Source organism: Cylas formicarius, unplaced genomic scaffold, assembly GCF_029955315.1.
Source record: "Cylas formicarius isolate icCylForm1 unplaced genomic scaffold, icCylForm1.1 PGA_scaffold_8__14_contigs__length_24414737, whole genome shotgun sequence".
NCBI classification, from domain to species: domain Eukaryota; kingdom Metazoa; phylum Arthropoda; class Insecta; order Coleoptera; family Brentidae; genus Cylas; species Cylas formicarius.
The window spans coordinates 10,589,892-10,598,073 of record NW_026844361.1 but is presented as its reverse complement, the minus strand read 5'-3'; the positions used below and the strand labels follow the sequence as shown (position 1 = coordinate 10,598,073).

The 8,182-nt window shown below is 35.5% G+C and overlaps 1 long non-coding RNA gene across 1 annotated transcript; it reads left to right on the top strand.

Moving 5' to 3' along the window:
- Positions 1-493: 493 nt before the first annotated feature.
- LOC132706033 (uncharacterized) lies at positions 494-3,169 on the top strand. Its single transcript, XR_009619542.1, has 3 exons — positions 494-535; positions 599-647; positions 3,144-3,169. It is a non-coding gene; the product is annotated as an uncharacterized LOC132706033 (long non-coding RNA).
- The last annotated feature ends 5,013 nt before the right edge of the window (positions 3,170-8,182 follow it).

Below are 8,182 nucleotides of genomic sequence, written 5' to 3'. Positions count from 1 at the left end.
CTGCCAACTCGTGGATGGTGAGCGCGGAACTTAAGGTCCTATTCAGACCGTCAAGCTCTGTCCGCGTCCAGCCGACGATGCCGAAGCTGTACGCCACTGCAGGGACAGCCTAGAAATTGACTGCAGTCGCCATGTTACGGCCTGATAATCTTGTTTTTAAGCGCTTATTCATCGGTCCCAAGAGACCAAACGGTACGCTAATTGATAGCAGAAGCATAGATGAACGCTGTTTAATAACAACTCATCATCATAGTAACTATGGCGCACGTGTCTAATAGCACCGATTTCTAGAGATTTTTGTGTAGGTATTCCAGTCCCAGCTGCTGTAGGCTCCTTCTTAGGGTTTTTTATATTTTTCCCGTGGCACCTATTACTATTGGAATAACAACCATTGTCTCCATTTTCCACTTGCGTCGGATGCCGTCTGCTAAAGGTAAGTTTTTGTTTCGTGATTTTCTCTGCATAGGTCTACGCTATATTTGAAGATAGCGGTGCTGCAAAGTCAACAATGAAGACTTTTCCCATATTTTTGAAGGTAAGTATCACATCTGGGATATTGTTTGGTATCCGTCGATCAGTGATTGTTTTTCTGTTCCAGTACACGCTGGCGTTTGGATCTCCTCACAGACGGACGATGAGTCGTACTGGTAGGTCCGTTTTGGTGGATGATTTTTCTCACTCTACCATGCCTAGTATTCTGGTTTATCATTGCAAATACGATACTTGGTTTTGTTTATATTTAGAAGCCCCCTGCCACCTTCTGTTCTAAGGATATAAGGCTGTGATGTTGATGAGTTGGGGTGTAAACTTCTGAATTTTGTTAACATCTGGCGAGTTGTTCTATCTAAGGCTTCCAAGTCAGTAAATGGCTATTTAATAATTTCAAAGGAATATGTGAGAATATGTACTATTAATTGCGGCGATGACGTTTGTGCCGGTCAATTTCGTGTCCAACACATATTATTATTATTATTATTATTATTATTATTATTATTATTAATATTATTATTATACTTTTGTAGATTATTCTATTTTTACATTTCTCTTAGTCTGTTTAAATTTTATTTTGAATAGATTTTGTTGGAACTACTAAGCCAATCAAAACTAAATACCATTTTTTGTATTTTGAAATATTCGAACTTTATAAGTTTAGTTCCCCGCACATGTCTCACACAGGCAATAGGCGCCTAAAATGCGTAAGGCATTATTAACCTCAAATCTACTTTCTTTAGACCAATAAACCCTACTTTTATACAAAGCATTGGAACTACTTTATCAGATAATTTATTTTCCTGTAATGTGTCAATTTAAATTTTCATATATAAGTAACCCCAAATATTTTATTTGTTCCATTTATGTTAATATTTAGACTATTTTCAATTGATTCATTTTGCGGCTTTTAAAATAAAGTACATATTATTTAATAAATGTATTGACACAGGTGTATTTCCGTCGCTGTTTAAGATTTCGAGAGTAGTTCCAATCCATAAGGCAGATGATATAAAAGTTGCTAACAACTACAGGCCGATTTCAATCGTGCCTTTGTTCGGAAAAGTTTTTGAGATCTTACTAAAAGATCAGCTTACTTCTTATATTAATAAGATCGAATGTCTTTGTGCTGGTCAGTTTGGATTTAGGGGAGGGTGTTCGACGATCCAAGCAGTGTCTAAAGTTGTGAGTGGGACAGTTGAGGGTCTCGAGGGGGGTGAATTAGTTGGTTTGACCTTGAGTGATCTCTCCAGGGCCTTCGACTGTGTTTCTCACCAGCTTCTTATTAAAAAGCTATACAGATATGGTATACGAGGTCTGCCCTTAGATCTTATAGCGTCCTACTTGCAGGGCCGACAGCAGTTTGTAGAATACCAGGATGACCGTTCATCACTTGAATCAGTAGTAAGCGGGGTGCCCCAGGGTTCCGTCCTGGGCCCGCTACTATTTACAATCTACATAAATGACCTTTATCATTTCTTGGCCCTCAATCAGTGCGTGATGTTTGCCGACGATACATCCTTCACTACATCTGCTAAGAATATCGAGGAGTTGTCCGTTAGGGTTGGCATGTTGCAGGACAGGGCTAATGTCTGGTTCGAAAATAATTATCTTAAATTAAATTTAGACAAGACCCAGAGTATTGTGTTTTCCTCCAATTGCTTGGTAAATAGTGGACAGTCCATCAAGTTGCTTGGCATTAGGATCGATGATAGTGTAAATTGGAAACAACATATCTCAGACCTGAAAAATAGATTGTCCAGCAACATATTCGTTCTTCGACGACTGAGAGGCCTGATATGAACAAGGACTCTGCTTATGGTCTATTTTTCTTTGTTGCATTCACACTTATGCTATGGCACGGTACTGTGGGGTGATTCCTCAGCTGCTGTGGAGATTTTTAGAATGCAGAAAAGGGCCATTCGAGTCGTTGCTAATATAGGATATAGGGACCATTGTCAACCTTATTTTAAAAAATTCAAAGTGATGCCCCTTCCTTGCATCTATATCTACTACCAGTTATTAGAGATACAGAGAACGAAAGGAAACTTTAGCGCTAATTCCGATTGCCATGCCTAGGTTTAGACTGAGGAAGTCTGAGAACAACTCATTGAACCTGAAATTGTATAATGTTTTGCCAGGTACCGTGAAAAAAATGAGCAATAGAAAATTTAAACATACTATTAAAGAATTCCTGCAACGTCATTGTTTTTACTCCCTGCGAGCATACATTGACACTGTCACTGGTATCGATGCGCTATAAAACTGTACTGTCTAATTTTGTTTGTATTAGACGTGTGTTTTTATGTCATTTATTAATTTGATTTTATTGCACTTGAATATCACATCTGACTTGCTACAATTGTAAGTCCCTTTTGTACGAAACGTAGTCAATAAATGAATCTATCTATCTATCTATTTGGTTTTTCTGATGTTGATAAGATATAAAATAATTATTAGGATTGTTGTTAATAAGATTATTAATTTAGTTAGTGAACTTCAATCCAAAAATAGTCGCTATAATTAGAAAATATGTAAGAAAAGTATCTACGAAAATTTAATATAAACTCGTTTTTTGTTCATTCGATAAATGCAAACCGTCCCCAGATCTCCGTAATTAGAAAAAAATGTGCACTCAATAAAATTGTTTCTAGGTATTGTGGACCTCTATCAAACAATCAGAAATATCTAAATCAGTTCCAATGAAAATGAGAAAAAAACTTTTAAAAAATATTGTTAATGCTCTGTATATAAAAATAAAGCGATTGATATAAACTTTCTTAAAATCATCCATGGTATGACACTCCGAAATAAGTGTAATAGGTGCAATAGGTGCAAATGCTGCTTAATTATCAAAAAAAAAAAGAATTGTAATTATTAGAATGATTTCACAAAGTATAATAATAATATGAAACAATCTCGAATTACACTTATCTGCTAATAGTAGTTAAGCGTATGATAAAGAAAAGAACACTTATTACTGCTCATCACCCAAGGATTCGCATGGACCTGTTTACCACTTCCGTAAAATGTGTCACAAAATTTAGTTTAAAATCGAAGCAAACACATAAGTCTTCAATGTTAGTGACGGCCTAGATCTCGACTCCATCAATGCTATATCGGTTGTGGACCATACTCAACGAATGACTAAAGGTAATACGAGCCCTAACAACTAATTGTTTGGACGATGTACGAAATAATAAGAAAACATATTTATACTTATTTTAAATTGATTTTTTTTGCCTTTTCGGTTGAAAAATGGAATCACGCCCTTATTTTTATACCAAAAAGTGCTATCGTAATGAATCATTTTTTTATTTCACATAAATTACATAACAAAATATCAAAAACATACCGAATTTGCTGACAAATAAATATTCGGACGCATTTAAATCTTTTACTTTAAATCGAACATTAATAAGAAGTAACATCACCTTTAACCACCAATAATAGCTGTTATGCGTTTTGGCATGGAATCTACCAAAGTCTTGCAATATTCGGGGGTGAAAGTGTTCCAAATTTCAGTGATTTTTGCCTTTAATGCTGGAACTGTACGCTGAGGATTGTTACGCAAAGTCTTTTTCATCCGATGCCAAAAAGTTTCAATAATATTCAAGTCGGGGCTGCTTGATGGCCACGATAAAACTTTCATATTATGGTCCTCAAACCACTTTTTTGTTTTCGCAGTATGGCAGGAAAATTTTCATTTCCAAAAGTTCGTTCTATTGATGGAATCAAACTTCTTGATAAAATTTGTTGATATTTTTCTGCATTTACAGTACCATCAATGAACTCGTAGTGCGAACCCCTTTACCACTCATACACCCCCATATCATAACACCCTGGGGAAATTTTACCGTGCGCTTTAGACAATCTATGTGAAAGACTTCTGATTTTGTACGAATCACCCTTTTTCGAGAATCGCCTACACACACACATCAAATTTTGATTCGTCGCTGAAGATAACGTTACCCCACGTTTCCGTTGTCCAGGATATTTTAGATTTTGCCCAATCCAAACGTTTTTCCTTATGAATGGCCGTTAATAATGGTTTTTTCTTTGCCTTTAACAAAAGTAGGTCATAGAATATTAATAATTTTTATATTGAAACAGGAAAAATTGTAAACTTACCTTATTAAAACTCAAACCAGACATATGCATCCATTGTCTACAACATTCCCTGGAGACATTTAAGTTTGCCTCGTGATTCCATTGGGCTTGAATTTGTCGTAAGACGCTTCGTCTGCTAGTTTTACAAATCTTAACCAGAATACGACTATCTCTTTCAGTGATTCTACGGGGTCGGCCTGAACTTTTACCCCGAACGCTAACACTATCCCCCCCTGTTGATTTTGCAATACTCAAGTCAATTGAAATTTTTTGCATTGATTTACCTCTGCAGTACTGAGATATGATAATTTGTCGCACATTTTTGTTTGTTGCAACACCACGCGTCATTTTCTTATCAACTATTATACAAACTTGAAAGATACAACCCGAACTGACATCTCATTTATCTAAGCACACTTTATTTTACCGTCAATGCATGGGTAGCATTGATTTCTTGGTCAATGAACATTCGCACCCGAATATTTATTTGTCAGCAAATTTGCTGTTTCCGTTATTTTGCTATGTAATTCATGTGAAATAAAAAATAATTCATTACGATAGCACTTTCTAAAAAAAAATTAAATAGGTATCAAAATGTCTTTCTTTATCATTTCTTACATCGTCCGAACATTTAGTTGTTAGGGCTCCTACTACACCACTTTTTTAAAATTGAACGCAAGACTATTAATCTTAGACCACATCTAAACAGTGTCCACGTCCCTCTGAAGCAGCAGAACATCCTCGCGCGATCTAACCATCCTGAATACCTTCAAATCATCCGCAAACAAAAGACACTGCGACTCCGAAACTACACTAACAATATCATTTATAAATATAAATCTGTATTGGCGAAATTTAGAAATCTGTTGAAATTGCCGGTTTCATATCCGACTTGTATTAAACAAATTCTACGCGTGAACAAAAACTAGCACATACGTCGCACACGCGGAAGCATCGTATGAGTTTCCGTATATGCGGCAGTCATAACGCATCCTGGTTTAAATGTTTCTCACAGCATGTCCGAGCGACATATAGTTGAAGATTATAACTGTTTTGATGAAGACGCGCTTGAAAAAACGAAAGAGGCCGTGCTCGCGACTATTTTATATTTATCGGCGGCGATTTTATTGATACTAGGACGCAATGTAAAGTATATTAATTTATTATGAAATATGTATCGGCTAATGCGAAAGATCAGCGCAGATGTTGATCTTTTTCGCTACCGGTTCGCAAATTGAGGTTAAAAGCCTGCGATCGGATTGTTTATTGAACGCAAGCGCGTATCCCAATCCGCAATTTTTTATTACGAACATGGCCACGCCCGATCGGTATTTTTGGGATTTACACTTCTTTTATGAAATTTCTTTAAAAAAGGCGCAAGTGTTTGTTGATTTTTGTAATTTTTTGTGGCGGCTTATGGAAACACACATGCGTGTCAGTTTGCCGTTGTGACTGCGATTGTGTGGCGTCTTTTCGTCTCGAATTTAGTTTCGCTGTTAAAGCTTTAATAGAAATTGTTAAAAAATACCCAATGTTGTACGAATTGAAACGTGATGATTAAAAAAACATTAGGAAGAAAGACAAAATATGGGATGAGATTGCCAAACAATTGAATTAAAATGGTGGGTAGTGCTGAAACTGATTATTATTTACAAACGTTTGTACACACTATATACCAATGAAATAAGAGTTTAGAATTAAAATAACTGGCAAATTTTTTTCGCTATAAAAATGCCAACCTTGTTGCACGTCTTACATCGTTTTCAAAATTATTAACCGCTCCAATTTGAGGCTCCGGCGTCTCTAGAAACTGAAAATTCTGCAAAATGTAGTTTATTTTTAAAATTAATATTGTAGTTTCCACCTTTGTTTCTATGGGTCTATAAAATATTCGAAATTTTGGAGCTAATATGCCCTCCTTGCAATACAGAGTCTTTTATTATATTTGTCTTTCAAAATGTCTGTCCTAGATTGTCTGTATGGAAAGGACCTCATTAAATATGACTCCAGCCCAAAAGTTTCATCAATATATCAGCATCAGTACTGTTGAAAATTTGTGTAAATAGCACCAATAATTAGATCCAGGTACAAGTACAAATAGCTTCACAAATTTCTGTCACGATTGCACTTTCTGTTGAAAATCCAACTGTAAAACTGTGGCCTACTGTGTAGAAAGTATCACCAGTGGCAAGAAATTTGTAAACGAAAATGTTTTGTTTTAGGTGATGATATTAAAAAAAATCTAAAAAAAAACCAAAACGGGACAAGCAGTAAATAACATAATATAACATAAATAAAAAATGGTTGTGGGCTCAACAAATGACAGTTTTTCGGCGTTACTTGAGTTTTGCCAAAACTTCTTCCAAGATCAGTGACAATAATCCTACAAATATCCATTTTGCGGAACCTGAATTAGAACCCATTTCAGAAAACTTTGACACTGAAATACCTAGTTCCGAAAATGCAGATAGAGTTCCCACTGAAAAAATAGAGAACCTCATGAAAGGAACAAACAAGTTTTAAATGTTACTCAGTCATCCCAATTAACAACGGTAACAAATACCACTCCAACTAGTTCTTCAACTGCAAATATTAAAACCAGCAGAAAGCGTAATAACTCTACACCAGTGTCTTCTGTAGGAGAGATGGTAAAATGTTTTGAAAATAAAAAAAAATGAATATGATATGTCACAGGCTTGGCTCACGCCAAGACCATAAAATCATTTTCCGGAAGGAGCTAAGTCATCGTGGAACAGGAACTTTTGCATCATGAGTAAGTCAACACAAACATGATGCCTAGACCTGAAGGTGGAAGCAGTTCTCTGTACGGCACTTTATCTGAATTTTTACATGATGATAACTCTAATATTGCACCAGTGCCGAGACCTGAAAGTGGAGATGCCAGATCTTCATCTGGATTTTCAGCAGTCTCAAGGAATGGCCAACTTTGTTACTTCTTTTAATTTACTCCGTGAAAATAACATATATTAATAATAATTCCTACTTGTCCGTTTCAAAAATACATTACCTAATTGTTCTTAAATTGTTTTTTTTACCTCAATGTAACGGCAAGTCGGTCTTCAGGTGAAATAATTTCACGAGAATTTGTGTCGGATTTTCGAATGTCTTTTATGATAAGGCTCAAAATTTCACTAGTCACTAGTCATTCTGAAATATATATAAAACCGTGTTTCATGCTTTCCGAGGTCTGGCATCAATGCATGAAATTCTCCATACTTGTTTCGTTCCAACTTAATACCATGTACCCACTAATAAATAAATAAATACTATGTAGACAAAAATATACGTACTTCACATTTTCGTCAGCTTCTAAGGCAAGTAACAAAAGTGCCGAAAACTTTCACTTCTTATTTATTTTAATGAATGGATTTTAAAATTAACTGAAGAAACTTTATTTATGTGAAAATTATAACACGTGTTGCAAACTCAAAACGCATATTTGAGTTGCCTTTTAACAAGTCAACAATAAAGAGAACTCAGTATCATAAGGGACTTGTTTAGTCTATTGCTAATGTGGTCAACAAATCATAACTCACAGTCTAAACTTTAAAGGGAGTTGATC